This window comes from Athene noctua, chromosome 9 (genome assembly GCF_965140245.1).
Source record: "Athene noctua chromosome 9, bAthNoc1.hap1.1, whole genome shotgun sequence".
Taxonomy (NCBI): domain Eukaryota; kingdom Metazoa; phylum Chordata; class Aves; order Strigiformes; family Strigidae; genus Athene; species Athene noctua.
The window spans coordinates 21,954,218-21,968,940 of record NC_134045.1 but is presented as its reverse complement, the minus strand read 5'-3'; the positions used below and the strand labels follow the sequence as shown (position 1 = coordinate 21,968,940).

Below are 14,723 nucleotides of genomic sequence, written 5' to 3'. Positions count from 1 at the left end.
ATCAGAATCTTTATCATGGGTACCTGGAAGTGTGAAAACAGGTAGAAAAGGATGTTTTAGACCTCTCCACTGTCACACACAGAGAAATAATTGATGACACTGAACAAAATTATTTCTAAATTCCTATGCAGGGCAAGGTGTAAGTATGGACCTGTAGGAAGAAGATTAAGCACCTTGAAAACCAGTTTGAATAGTTCCTCTAAAGTAATCATGGGAAGGATGATGCTTGATGATATCTGATCATGCACTTGGAGACAGTAAGCCATGATAGTTTTCATTTTTTGAAGTACTGCCCTTTTCAGGTGGCAGTGGGACAATCTTTTTCAGAGGTTGAGAAAAAAGTCAATTCTTAGTATTAAACAATGCAGAAAGGCTAAAAATTTTCCGGAGCTGCTGATACAACTCCCACCTGTGTCCAATTTACAAATGACTTTGATAAAACAGTATTTTTATAGGCCTCTTTATATTTGATTTTGTGCCTTTTTTACAATGTTGAAGGACCTCTGAGACTTTCAGGACTGTATCTGTTTCTTGACCCAAAGTCCTTATATTCCTAAAATACTTAAAACAGGACTTTTCCAAAGCAACCACTTTTCTTAGGGCCTAATGACAAAATTAATAGGAGTTGTTCAGTTGACTTTGGTAGCCCTTGCATTTAATTTTAGAAACATTAGGTCTGTTGAGTACATCTTTTAAGGAATCATTCTTAGAAAAAGTTTACCCTTACTTACTCATTCTCTGGTACTGTCAGGCAGCATTCACTGGTTTTGGATGGTAGCTTGGCCATTCAGTAGCAATATGGTCATCTGCTCTAATCTGTACTTAATTCACAGATATTATAGTGTGGCATATTCCTGTCACGTGAATCTGTGCTCACATACCCTTCATAATTTATAACAAAGGAAATTTGGCTCTATACTTCAGTGTTAAATTATTATTATAATCTGAATTTTAATTAAATCTTTGCTATATAAACATGGCATTTTAATGCTCTCAGTAATAAAATAGTATTTTATTTAAAGTAAGTCGTTAGAAAGATGTTATAATAGTTAAGATCAAATATATTTGCCCTCATTCTAGGGGGGAGAAGTTAACTTGTTTTCAGGTACAACACAGTGGCATGATGTGTCAGTTCTTCTGTACTATGTCCAAATATGTCCATGCATATGTTAAAATAATTTGCATTTCTAAATTAGTCACAGGTACTTTCTCAGTAGAAATGTCATTGCTTATTGTCAGGTGTTTCATTTTGCCAGGAGTCACACAGTGTCTTCCTTCTCTCACCAGTATCAATTGGACTTTGGTAATGAAGTCAACTGGAATTACTTGACCCTTGATTAGTTGCTCCCTGGGTTTGTACCGGGTGTTATGACTGGAGGGAGGTTCATCTGCTTTCCTGGGATATTGCAGTGTAACTGTCCCGTGTAGCCAGTGCCGTGCAGGACTGCACTGCTAGGAACTGTGGCTGCTCTAAAACATGAGTAGTCCACAGTGCAAGTGGACTGCAGGCCAGATGTGAATGGTTTGTGCAGTTTAAGTAGTTTGGCGCTTTTTGTTGCTTTGCCCCAGAATCACAAAGCTTGGATTCTGCTACTGAAATCAGTTCAAAATACGCATGATATAATTATTTCATTCCCAAGTTCCTGTACAGTTGGGACTCTCATTAAGGTGAAGATTACCACTAGAGTGAAACTAGTTGGAGTTTTATTTCCTACAACACTTGTTAATTTTGCGGCTTCTACTCAAAATCATAGTTTTCCAAATACTCTCCTTTAATCAACACATGCCATGTTGACACAAGTTATTTACTTAGTAAGCATGTCATACCTCAACATTTATGCATATTCATGAAACACAGAAAAAATGATGGTATAAAAGTTGCTTCCGACCCAATACAATCACATACACGCGGAAAATTTACATGTGTATTACACAACTATTTATTCAGCCTTTAAAAGGGGAAAAAAATCAGTTACCAAAGCAACTGCTATATTGTGTTACTAATGCTATTTTTAAGATAAAGAACATTGGTAAGGCACATATATCAGTATCTCTTGGGAACAAGTACACACTTTGCAAAAGGGAAAAACACCAGAGCTATTATAATCATTGAATACGTAAAAAAAAAGAAGTTCAGACCTGTTTGCTAAGTATTTCCTTATAATTGAGTTTTATCACCATTTTTAGGGCGTTGTAAAGTATTCTTACAAGACTTTTAGGTAATATTCATGAAAAAAACAAAGGGAAATAATAATATGTGACAGCAAGGGCTAAGTGAAATACGTTTGCGTTCAGGATAAGTCTGGCAGTTCAAGCATCATTTGCAATCCAAAGTGTGCAGCTGAATGTGCAACATTTATATCATTACAGAAGAAGACTCTACATAAATACGAACTACTGATGATAGTTCTCTTCCTTTCTTTTCCACTCAGCCAGCAGAATACTCCCCTATCGTTGCTCTGAGAGTTGAGAACATAATGTGCTCTGTATTCCTTGCAACAGAGCAAACGCTTGGGACAGAAGATGCTTGCATATCACTGTTATGGGCCAAACAACTATGATTCTGTGTCATAGTGGAAAATAATAGCACATGACGTAAGCTTCAGCAAGTCATTTTTGTCCTAAGCGCACTCATAACCGAGTTAAAGACTCTTTAAATGCCTGTTTCTACTTTTCATTCTGTCAGTTTAAAGGGCACAGAAGAATATGATCAGTTTAGGAGGAATTGGGTTTTATTAACCATAAATATAAACTTTTTCTGTTAACAGCCTGTTCATGAATAGACTGACATTTCCTTGATTCTAGTTGCACTTCAGAGTTGTTTACAAGATAATAGTTTAAAAAAAAACCCTGGTCCATGGCTCACTATAGCCAATGCATTTGAAGTGCCTAGTGTTGATCAAAGTCCTTTCAGATGGCATAAGTCAGGTGATGCTATCCTGAACCTTATGGTATGTTTCAAATTATTTTTATAAACTTGTAAGGTTATGAATGTGAATATAGCTTTCTGTCGGTATTAGACAAAAGATCTGTTTTCAGAAACCCTGGAAAACTTATAATAATTTGAAAAATGCCTGTGACATCACTTGTTCCTTGCAGAACCATATGTCTTTGACCAGCCAAGACAAAGCAATAGTGAAACTGGAACTAGTGGATTTACTGTCATGGTTTAAATGAAAATTAAGATGTTCTGGAATAAGTATTTTGCTTATGGGATAAAAGGAGTTATGTACAATTTGCCCAAAGTCAGTCTTGCTCTACTTACAGAAAGTGCTGGTGCACCTCTTTAAAGGAGCAGATCATTCAGACTCTGGATTAGTCACTTAAATAAAGTTACCTGGATGATTTTGTAGCTGAAGAGCAGGACCCAAAATGAGCACCTAAAAAATGTTAAAGTGATGTAATATAGGGACACACACACCCCCACACACACCCCCAAGGAGGTTTTCTGGATTTTTGTCCAGAAATGTAAAGGAGCATTTGCCCAGGTCTGGCTCAGATTTTCAGAACTGTGTGAATAAGACAACTTGCAGTGAAAGAAACGTGGCTGGGTTTTCCTACAACCCATGGTGATCTAGTCTGTTCGCTTAGAAAAAGAGTTGATTTATGTGATATTATTAATCTATCCAGTAACTTCTTCAGTCACTTATGTTGCTGGCTGAATAAGGCTTCAAATTGTCTGCTGTCCTATTTGATGAATAACAGCAATGTCTGAGTCCATAGCTAATCCAGTATTAGTCATTTCTCCACTCAGGTGCAGTATCAGTGTCTTGGTTATTTGATTCAGGGGTAATCATCTATGGATAAGTATTTTGGGAGAAGCATGAGCCATGGATCAGTGCATGCATCCTCTTTGTGGCTCAGCTCTGCAGAACACTGCAGGAGGACTTTGGTCTCTGGTACCAGGGTTGAAGTGCACAGCAGGCAAGTCATCCAAGTCCATGCAGAGCTCTCCATTTTCTCTACGAAGTGTATAAATCCTGTTGGTCTCTGATGGAAAGCAAGTCTGAAACATTTAAAGGTACTCCATTGCATTTAGTATGCCTCTGCAGTAGTGGAAATGATCTGTATCAAGATTCCAAGACTGTCACTTTCAACAAAGAGATGGGAGAAAAGATGCGAAAAACGATGCATCTGTTTTAATTTCTCTTTATTCTCTAACTCTGGATACTAAGGGCTTTTCCTGGCTCCCTCTGCTGGCTATGAAGCTGGTTTAGCATTTTTTTCCACTACGGTATTATTTTTGCTGATCAAAATAGCTATGGCAGCTTTGTGTCTATCTCAGCCTCCCACCCCCCACTACCCTGCTCTACACATTCTTCTGTGCTTAAATACACAATTGTTTTTATGACTAATTCCTCTTCTCCCTTGTAAGATTACTGTGTGATTCATATTTTAAAATGAATCCATCCTTTTAAAAAACAATCTGTTACTTCAAGTACATAAACAAAGCAGCAAAAAAAGAGAAAAAACCCGTGAAGTTCCTAAAATATTTAGCAGTAATTTCCAGTATGAGCTGACTTTTTATCAACACTGAATTTAAATAATGAAAGAAAATAATAACAACAGCATGGCAGCAGAAGCCCCCAACCATGAAATGTTTGTATTACGCTTTATACAGCGCCTCTTTTCTAGTCTCCTGAGATTTGCAATGCTGCACCTGCTTTATAGTACTTAAGCAATAGTAGTACTTTGGCCTGACATACAATTTCCATCTCTAGAACATTTAAGTATAAACTGATTAAATCTGACAGTTCTCCCGTAGAGCAGGTAATAACAACCATCACAGATATATCCCAGAACATTCCCAGTTCACAGGAGGGGACACTAATCTGTTAAGATTAAGCAAAATATCAAGTCGAAGCAAAAAACAACCCTTGTTCAGATACTCACTTTTAACTGTGAACTCCATCATCTAGATCTAGTTTTCTACTGCATCTACAATTGATCACAGTTACTAGTATCTAGATGGTCATTAGCACACCTAGAGTCATGATACATATGCACGATTTTGGTATTTGCACAATCAAAATAACAGACCCATTTTAAAGGGCTCTTGAAAGAGCAGCTACATCTGCTGATCTTGCTTCCAGGCATTGAAAAACAATGAGCGCTGTGGCCACCGCAGGAAGAACTGCGTTAGCTGAGCAGGACCACGCAGCTGAACGCTCCAGCTGCCTCTCTGCTGCGTTCTGGAGTCGGGCAACAGTATCTTTCAGTTAATCTAAGCCCTTTTCTTCTGAGAGTCGCTGCTTACCTCCCAAGAGACGTACTCCTGTCTGTCTCTGGTCTTTCCTGGGCTGGAAACCAGCTTAAAGTCCTTTGTGTGGGAAACAAGCTCCTGGGCTAATTTTTTTTTTTTTTTTTTTGGTATGCAATTTTTAACACTCCTTAGTGACTCAGCCCAAATCCTGTGGGAATTCCTAAAACACTTTGAGGGTTTTTGAAAATGTTGCCCTGTACCTGTGGGGCTCACTGCATTCCCAGAGTTAATGGGTAAATATGTTTGTGGCAGACAGAAAATTCTATTAAGATTCTTGTATTACTCTTGCCGCTATAATATATGGATGCTGCAGGATCTTGAACATTGCTATCCTCCCAGCTTCCTGCTGAGATCGTATTATTGCTTGGGTTAAAAGCTAAGTGACTTTGTGTATGTACATACTCCAGTCAAATATATGATTGCTAATAATCTGCGTAGCACGAATGGAAAAGCATTTCAGATGTGGTAACGCAGAACTTCACTTAAGCAAGTAACTCACATTTGGTGTGAAGCGAGCTGCTGCAATCTGGGTTGAAGATTGCACTTTCTTCTTAAATTTAGGCTGTTGTTCTAATTCTTCTTTGGTTGTTTTTATCCTCATTAACAAGTGAATATACACTTAAGCTTGAAAGTGCTTCTTGAAAATTTTATATGAAAAACTTTTCTAGATATAAAATTGAAGTTTTTATTAAGTGAAAAATTTAAGTTTTTAATACAGTAAAATAATTGCGTTCAAAATTATCAAAACACAGAATTATGGAAATAACTTGAGAGTTCTAATTTTTTTGACAAAAAGTCTACATTTTTAGTGATCAGGGTAGAGAGAGAGAAAATAGCAAATCTGTCATGTTCTACCTAACTTCTATTTGAAGAATATTCTGAGCCATAAATTCTCATGGTATTATCAACCATGTAAACTGATACATGCAGTTTTGGATCAGTCATAAAATCTGAGATCCTGACGTGATCCTACAGCCCCTGATTACAGAGCTGGAGTGGAGTTGGCTATGGACTGCAGGCCAAATTCACCCAGAAGAGTTTCAAAAAAATGTGGTGATGTTGAGACCTTTATAAGTTTTGCTTTCTAAAAAAGAACTTGATTTCTAGATTTTCAACCAAAAGTACAGTGCCACCAGACCTTAATAATCACTACCCTTACTAATTGACTGTAAACTTATATGACCCTTTACATAAACAGATCATGTATTAGACATGAATTTATACAGTAAGGTCTCCTAAGTGTAGAACAAATATCCCAAATTCACTGCTGCTTACACACAATGAATGATTTTTTACACCTCATTTGAATTTTGATATTAATCTATATATATCACACCATAAATCAGTTTTAAAATATCAAAACAAAATCAAAGTTAAATCAGTGAAGTTAACATAGATGAGTTGTTACTGCTGTACAAAAACTCATCGTTTGATAAGATGTCCATCACCCTTCCAGGTTGCCTTTGCCCAGTTTATTTCAGGAATTTGCTGCAATGACTTTTGCTGGAAGAGCTCCTCTGTTTCCAGAGGCTAGGGTAATAGGATACTGTCTACTTAGGTAATGAGAAGCCGCAACTTGATGACAATTTACATATAGGCCGTTCACATCAGTGTGTTTGGATAAAACATCATAAATGGTGTGACCTCCATAGAGTTTCTTTCCTGCAAAGGTGAATAAAGAGACACTTAAAATGTTCATATTTTGGAGAGTGTTTCTAATGCATCTTTCCCCTGATTATGCTTACAGACTTTCAAACGTTCTCATTGCAGTTTCATGTCATGTAAGGAGCACAGCCTGTCATTTGGTTGAAGATTTGTGTCTAATTCCTTGCATTTTTTGAACTTCTTATCATACTAAGAGCATTTCTGATGGAAACAAGATGGCTGATAGAGATCAAGGGTAAGAATAGGCCATCTCTTAGTAAAGTGACTTCATCTATATGCATGTGTGTGATTTGCCTTGTAATTAATTTTCATTCAGAAGGGGAATCTTTTAAATATTAAAATACGGTTCCTCCAGCTGCTGGGCTTTTTCTGCTCTTCATGGTTTTTGTGTGTGATAGAGCTGTCTTTTCACCAAGGCTTCTCGTGTGACAGATGATATCTATGTATTGCCCTGCTGTTTAATGTGAAGCAAATGGGATAGCTTATCTAATGTGACAGGTACAGTCGTCTGTTGTCAAATCTGTGACAGTACTGACCAGGATTATCTGGATGAGCGGTCATCTTGATGTTGCAGCTTGGAAGGTGTGGGCCTCATGGATAAACTGCAATGGTACAATGAGATATGCAGCCACTGAAGTGGAAAAGATGAGGCAGACTAGATGCCTAGATCACTAGATGTGATATATGAAGACATCAGAAGCTGGCGACTGAAATTAGGATAAAGGTTTTGGGGGTGTAGTGGAGGATGTATGAAATACACACCTCTTGGAAGGTCTGGTAGACATTATTCGCAATAAAATAGGTTCTAAGTTCATTTTTGTGCAGTAAGGCAGATGTCTGTACAGAATGCTATTCAGCAGTACTTGTGAATCAGTGGAGGATTCTCCCAGTGCTAAGACTAAGAAGATGTAGAGGTGAGTGACTGAGCAGCCAACTCTATGAGATATTTTCCTAAATATAGTTGCGAGTAAATGAACCAAGCAGACAAATAGCTTAAAAGTTGTTTTATTATGTGGCTGTAGTAAGTGCATCATTGTCCAACTTGAAATGAGAGTGGCACTACAGTAGATTTGATAGAACATAAACTTCTGCCATTACAGCTGTGATTTTCACAGGGGCCTACAAGTGCCACATTTATGGACATTCATTGGGGCATTAACTATCTTAGGAAAGAATGACTAAATAGTGCCAGAACTTTAAAAATGTCCATATAATGAACCTCAATGTGTATTCTGTAAAAAAAGGTCTATTTGGGTGCAAGCTGATGGAATTTTAATACATATGGTGAAGAGCTTTTTAATCACAGAAAAGGCAACTGGTAGTTGCTTGAAAAGGCAAGAATGATGCTTCCAAGAAGAGGGTCAGAGAGAAACAGAAAATCTTCTGTCATCTATATAAAAATAGAAATCAGCAGAAAGAAGGAGCTGAACATGCTGATAGATCTACTGCTGCACAGCAGAATACACTCAAGAGCCTGCAAGTATGACAGCCCAGCAGGCTGCAAAGTTTTATCAGGTGTTTCACAGTGTTTTCTTAAATCCTCATCTTCCAAAGTTATTACAGATATAAAAAACCCAAAGCTTTCATCTACAGGAAAGTTCACTAAGTTCTTCTGTAGAAAAACCTCCAGTGTTCAACCCATCAGACATCTGTCATGAGACTTAAGCCGATGGTCCTGGCAGCCCGTCTCTTACCTTTTTCAGTGGGTGGGATTGGCAGCACTGCTGTAATGGTGTGGTTGGACAAGTATTTTTTAGTTTCTTTGCAAAGAGCATCACTATATAACAATGTAGAGACTTTGATAATTGTTTGTAAAAATGAAAAGTGTGTGTGGGGTACTCAGAGAAATTACATTTCTACCTACCCTTACTGGCATGATAAGCATTTACCTACATCACATGCCACTCAACTTTTCTTGGGAAATGAAGACTTAAAAAGTATCCCCAGTGATTCCATCCTGGTGCTTCTCTCCCAGGCTGAATCATCAAGCCTTGTCTTTAGTAGTGGCTGTTTCAGTGTAGGCAAGGTCCTGGGCAGCAGGAAACTGCGGGTTGCAGTCAGTGCCAGCTTGCTGTTCGGCTAGCTAGATAATTTTCCAATAAAAAAAAAATGTGATCATTAAATACAACTTCCTTATACCTTAGTGACTAGAACAACATCAACGTGCTGTGATTATATACAGGAGCATCTGTGGGGTCTGAAAGAGAGAGATGAGATGTCTCTACTATTTTTGGCACTGATTCTTCGTATTTCTTCCATTTGCAGACCCTCTGTGCCATTTTCCAATGACAAAACTGATCCCTGAGGGCACAGTTGATATTAATGAGATGTAAATGACAGATGAGGTGACAGATGACAGTGTCATCAACCAAAGAAATAAAGAACAGTATCATGAATAAGCACAAAACGTTCACAGGACAGAAATAAACTGTATATAGTATTGTTGAGCAGGTAATTTTTTTTTTTAAAGGTAATGCATTGGAAAAAAAGATAATCAGAGCATGAAATATTAGCATGAAATGGGTCTGGCTATTGTAGCTCTTCGCAAACATTTTTTCAGGGTATATATTGTAGGGGATTGAGGAAGAGAAAGATGATTTATTTATTTAAGAGGGACAGTGAAAGAAGACATGCATGGCAATGGAAAGCAAGTATTATGCACTTGCTGTTTCTGAAGGAAGGATTTGATGTTTTCATGGGTCACCACATGAATAAAGGAAGAGAACAAAAGATGGTATTTAGCAAAGGTCATGAAAGCTTTAATCTGGAAGTCTATGACATATGTCTTGATATGTTAAATAATCTTGAAGCCTGGTAGAATACGCAGTTTTCACCAGGACTTTTTCTTGATGTTTACGGGCTGATTAATCTAATTTTTTTAATCACTAAAACATGTAAAAGCTACTGTCCAACTTATCAGCACCTGTAGGAGCCCAGACTTGAAGAATGGGCTGAGTTTATGAGGATTGGCACATGGATAATTCATTTTCCCCCTCATTTTGGCCTAGATTTTCCACACATTTTGTTCCAGTGGTTTTTTGTCTTTTTTTGCAGCTGATACCCCTTTGGGTTTCTACAGATTACTGGCTTCAGTTTAGCCAGGCCAGAGTTGCTGTGAACTTTCCCTTCTCCTCTTGCCATGCCACTGTTGTCTGCAGAGAGCATTATTTTGGAAGCACAGCTGCAAAATTGAACTTGGCCCCATGCTTTATTTAAAATATGCTGTTCTGCCTCACTAGGGCATGAGAATCACAGCTCTGGAGTGATGTGGAGTAGAGTTTACCAGCTCAGCATAACCTCTGCAAAAAGAGCTCCGCGGCTTTGCCGTGAAAGTGGGCTTATGTCTGAGCTGTTTAAAGCATAGGTGGTGGTTGCTCATACGTGTCTGTTTGCATCCTTGTAACGTGCCCTTAACTAGACCTGCCACCAATGATATCAGTGTGTGGTGGGACTGTGATTCACCTGAGGTCATTGATGCATTCCCAGTGGCTGTAATGGGATTCCTGCCCCCCTACCATTACATGGAAATCTACTCAGTAGTTACAAGTTGAGAGCAAAAGTAAATTAATAAAATAAAAGCAACCAAAAAAGGAATTCATTTTCCTCTTTTCTGTGTTCTCCTCTTCTTTTTCCTGTCATCTTGACTTTGGAGGAGAGCACTTTTCATGAGCTCTACAGGAACTTAACACTCTTGGTTGTACAAGACAAAATAGCAAGCCATTATTATTAACAGGAGTGGTATCAAGCTTATAATATGTTCTTGTATCAGTTGTACAGTATAGAAACAGAATTATGTCCTGCACATATTCTCTTAATTCATTTCTTAATTAGTAGTGACTCTCTCCAGTGCCTCATTGATGCTTTTGTAATAACTTCCTAGTTTTAGATGCTTAGCATTCTTTATTAAATTCTTCTTCAGCTGAAACTTCTGTGTGGTATAACCTAAAATGTGAATTGTTTGGGAAGTACTAAGTATCTGGTGGTTTTTGGTTTGGGTTTTTTTTTTTTGGTAGTGTATGATACACAATAATTTTCTGTTACAAAAATAACTCGCAAAGTTCAAAATGAGGAAAAATTGATGCACTTACTATCATGTAAGTTTATGACTCAGTAGGATTTATTAAGGCCTAGTGAGCTTTGAACACCATTTGTGGCTCAGTAGAATGAGAAGAATCCCTGTTACTGGATTTAGTAGAGGAGCTGCAGTTCTGTTATTTCTCCAAGAATGCTATCAGCTGGATCCCCCTCCGCTTCAGTCAGCTGGCTTCAATCAGCTGGATCAACTTCTTCTGGTGTAAGTAGGAGTTAGAGTGGGTTGGAGTTGCATAAATTGCTACATGTGGATGACAGTGGAGGATAGAATTTTAATTATCTTTGTATTTTTTTCTTCTGAAAACTAAATAAAAAGATTAAAAAATACTATGCCATTAGAAGTGCAATTCCAATATTTTACTTTCAGGAAAAACGCAAGCCATGTCTCATTAATTCTTGGTCTGATGCTTGTCAGGATTCATTGTTCTTATTCAGTATTTGAAATTAAAACTGTATTACTTGCACTCAGAGGTCACACCAAATGTCTGTCTGACTGGAAGACTGAAAACTTTTAGAGACTTGTTTCTGATGTGAATACTTAAATTAAAAATTCATAGTTCACTTTCCTCAGATGCTGTGCAACATTCTTTTAAATTTCAGTGTTCCAGTGAGCAATCTTCATTTGATACAATATTCATGGAAAGTAATCACAGAAAGTTGCACTGCAGTCAGAGCAGATTTGTTTGAAAGTTCAGTGGCATTTGTTTGGGAGCCTTTGCTGAGTGCTTGTTCCTCACTTAGTGATGCACTGTGGTAAATTCCCCCTTTCTGCTATGCTTTGGCATGTTGAGTTACTCTTAGGCTGCTTATTCTGGTGTTAACATGTGTTACTCAGCATCCTGAAAATCAGTCCTTTAAAACTTGTTAGCTGAAGTAGTTTGGCTTTTCTTATAGTGTGTGTAATGAAACCTGTTTGCTTTGATTTGATAGCACAATGTTTCACTGGATAATCTGATTCCTGATTCAGTCCATGCATCTGTCACTCTGTGTGGATAGCAAAATTACTTGATGTAGTTGTCATGGGTTGGATTAATTCAAAGGGCATTTGTGTTAGTAATCAATTCAGGTGCAACAATTTACCTAATTTGTAATGTCTGGAAATCTCTTTTGGCACAAGTGGAAAGAGAAGAATACAGCAAAATACTCTCCTTTTTCAAAACTTCCCTTGATCTTACAATTTGACAAAATTCGTTTTGAGAGACTTTTGTTGCAAGCCCGCGGAATGAAATTGGCAACTCATCCTCAGTTCCCTTAGGGTGATATCTTCAGTGATTTATATAAAAGTCTGTGTAGCTGAATATGTGGGGAGATTATTTTTGACATTCCTGGCTTGGAGAAATAATGCATTTTGAATGTCTGGATACGCTAGTTCTCAGGTGGCCCTGATTTTTCCTATGTAAAAAATAACGGTAGTTAATACATGTTTTCCCATTTAATTATTTTAATTATATTTCAATTTAGTTTTCTAATCAGAAGTATCATTTTCTTGCTACTTGAATTTAAGTGATTGTGAGGAGTTTCAATCATGGGTGTTTAAAGAACTGAGTAAGGCTGAAATAAATGAATAAAAATGAAAAATTTATTTTGTTTTCCCTTCTGTTCTGTAGGAACACCTCAAGCACTGGAGTCACAGAGATTCAGTTGGGAGAGCCTGGCTGGATATTCAGGTACAGACCTGATAAGTATCTAGAAATCAGTGTGATGTGTTTATGAATAGACTTACTTTTTGAAGCCAACATTTACCCATAGTATAGTTCTAGCTTTATAATTAGTTGTTCCATTTCTATTTCCTTTTGAAATAAATAGTATGGGACTCTCACCTTGACCATCACAGGTGATTCAGTATTTCAAAGCACTCAGTGTTCTCGTTGATACCATTACATGTGGTGCACACAAGCATCTAGAAACTTTTGAATTTGTCTTAGAGCTTTTTTTACTGACTTTCTAGCTAAATCGGCCTTGTCCCTGATTCCTCAGAGACTCCTATGCCCTCACTAGGTTGATTTCTTGATCCCATTCACTCAGTGGAATTTCCAATAATGTAATTTAATTTTGGGTCCCAGTACCATGTTCCTTTCCCTCTGACACTCATTTAATTTCCTTCTCACCACTGTGTCATGAAAGGGCTCGTAACTGAGGAACAGCCAACTCCCTTTCCTGTCCTCAGTGTGCATTCAAGATAGCTCTTCGGTTTCCTTTGACACCCACCTACTACTCCCACTCCTTCACTGTGGTTCCCTCATTGTGGAAATTCTGCTTGGATTGAATACGCAAATGTACTCCAGGAGCTCTGCTCTCCTGGAGGAAAATAGCTGTAGCAGGGCCATGAATAAAATGGGCTGTGAGTTGAATGGAGTGGCTGCTTTTAGGAAAAAGAAGCATTGCAGTGCATTGCAGAGCAGCACAATTTGGATGAGGTATAAATGAGTCATTTAAAGCTATTCCTTGTTTTTTTCTCTGAACCAAATGTGTTTCTGAGCTGAGAGAATAAATGTGACTGACATAAACCTGGAAAGGAGACTCCAGATCATTGTGGCATTGCATGGTTTCGTCACTGTGGCAGACTGCTTATGATATGGTTGCTTGACAGTTAGGAATAGGTTTTTGGTTTGCCTACACACTTGAAACTGAACCAAGTCACTTTCCTGTTTTCTTAACACATGATCAGCAAACATAACTCTTGTTACACTACATACGTAATTCCCATAATATTGTCAGTTGTGCCCTGACATAATGTGTAAAGACACAGAGGATCATTTCTTCAGTAGATGTAAGCCAGTGAGGATGAGAAGTATTCTGACAGCCAGGCACTGGCATACCAGATCGCTTTTCCCCACCCTTGAAACAGAAGAAGCTGTGCTTGTATGAGTGTTTTGGATGGGTAGTTTTTAGGTAGGATAGAATACCAGAGGAGATGCTGTTCTCTGTCTAGGAACGGAGAAAGCGTGTACAGAGGCAACAGAGAGACTTCCAAGGAAATGCTTCAGATAGAGTCGCATAATACCTATTACTGGGGAAAAAAAAAAAAAAAGTCATAATGTTTCTTGCTCTTTCTAGTTGGGATGGTTTGAGCTTTCCAGCATCAACTGACCAGGTAGTAACGGGTCAGCATTAGCGTACGTGTCAGAGGGATGCAGGATACAAGCTGCATTTGCTAGGTATGTAACAGTTTATGCAGGTAATATGTGTTACCACAGTCTCCAGCCGTAATTGTGCTAGGCACTGCACAAATGACCAAGTTGAAGTAAAACGTGCCATTTTGCACCACGTGCCAGCGACAGAACTGAAGAGAGAAAGCAGGCTTTACAGCCCTTGTCTCCCTTGAGCTGCACTATCTTTGCATGAAAACAGTGGCTGCAGAAATGAATGGCTGAAAAATACGTGCTTCCCATGCTTACATCTGTAGGACTGTTTCCAAAATAAGTATTTTTGAGATGCCAGTAGACATGCACGCTCTTAATCTTAAGAAAGAAACAGTTAAGGATCATTTTGCGGGTAGATTATCTGAGGGGATTGTTGCCCTGTGAGTATCGTGGTTAGCAGCGAGGGCTGCAGCAATGCCTTTGCGCTGGGTCGGGATGTGTGTGTGTGCTGGCTGGGCAGCTTGGACAGGACTCGTTGGCTTTTGGGGAGTGTGTATAAAGTCCTAAACCACTTACCATGATTGGTCTGTTAATGTAGTGTCTAAAATAAATAAATCTAT

General features: G+C 38.2%; 1 long non-coding RNA gene across 1 annotated transcript in view; it reads left to right on the top strand.

Moving 5' to 3' along the window:
* Positions 1 to 12,647, top strand: part of LOC141963629 (uncharacterized) — a 150,325-nt gene extending 137,678 nt beyond the window's left edge. The window contains exon 4 of the long non-coding RNA XR_012634187.1: positions 12,628 to 12,647. This is a non-coding gene — a long non-coding RNA (uncharacterized LOC141963629). The remainder of the gene's footprint in view (positions 1 to 12,627) is intronic.
* Positions 12,648 to 14,723: the final 2,076 nt, after the last annotated feature.